Consider the following 481-nt stretch of genomic DNA (forward strand, 5'->3'; position numbering starts at 1 on the left):
CCGCCCAAAAGCGCCGCTGGCAGCGGTCTGTGTCCCCCGTTAATCATTAAACCCCCTGTGCCCGGCCAAGGGGGGAGTTTTGAGGGGGGAGAGGGCTGAGAGCAGATTTGGGGGTCCCTGCATGGGTGGGGGGCTGGGAGTGTCCCCAAGGTCTGGGGATGTTGCGGGTTTTGGGGCGTCCCCCCCGGCTCCTTCCGCGGGCAGGCGGTGACACCTGGTGCCCGTAATTAGTGCCGGCAGAGGATTAATTAATTAATTAATTAGCTAATTAATTAAAGAGTTGGGGAGGGGCTGCAACCCCACAGCACACGGAGCCCTCAGGTCTCCCCAGTTCGCCCCCCGGGAGTTTCGGGGACCCTTCCCAGATTTGCGGGGGGAATGGAGGGGGGTCCCAAAAGCGGGAAGGGCTCCCCCAGACCCCCCGCGAGCCCCCCCAGATTCTGGGGAAGGCCCTGCGCCCCTCGGGGGGTCCTGAGATTCG

Source organism: Corvus brachyrhynchos, unplaced genomic scaffold (genome assembly GCF_000691975.1).
Source record: "Corvus brachyrhynchos isolate BGI_N302 unplaced genomic scaffold, ASM69197v1 scaffold875, whole genome shotgun sequence".
Lineage (NCBI taxonomy): Eukaryota > Metazoa > Chordata > Aves > Passeriformes > Corvidae > Corvus > Corvus brachyrhynchos.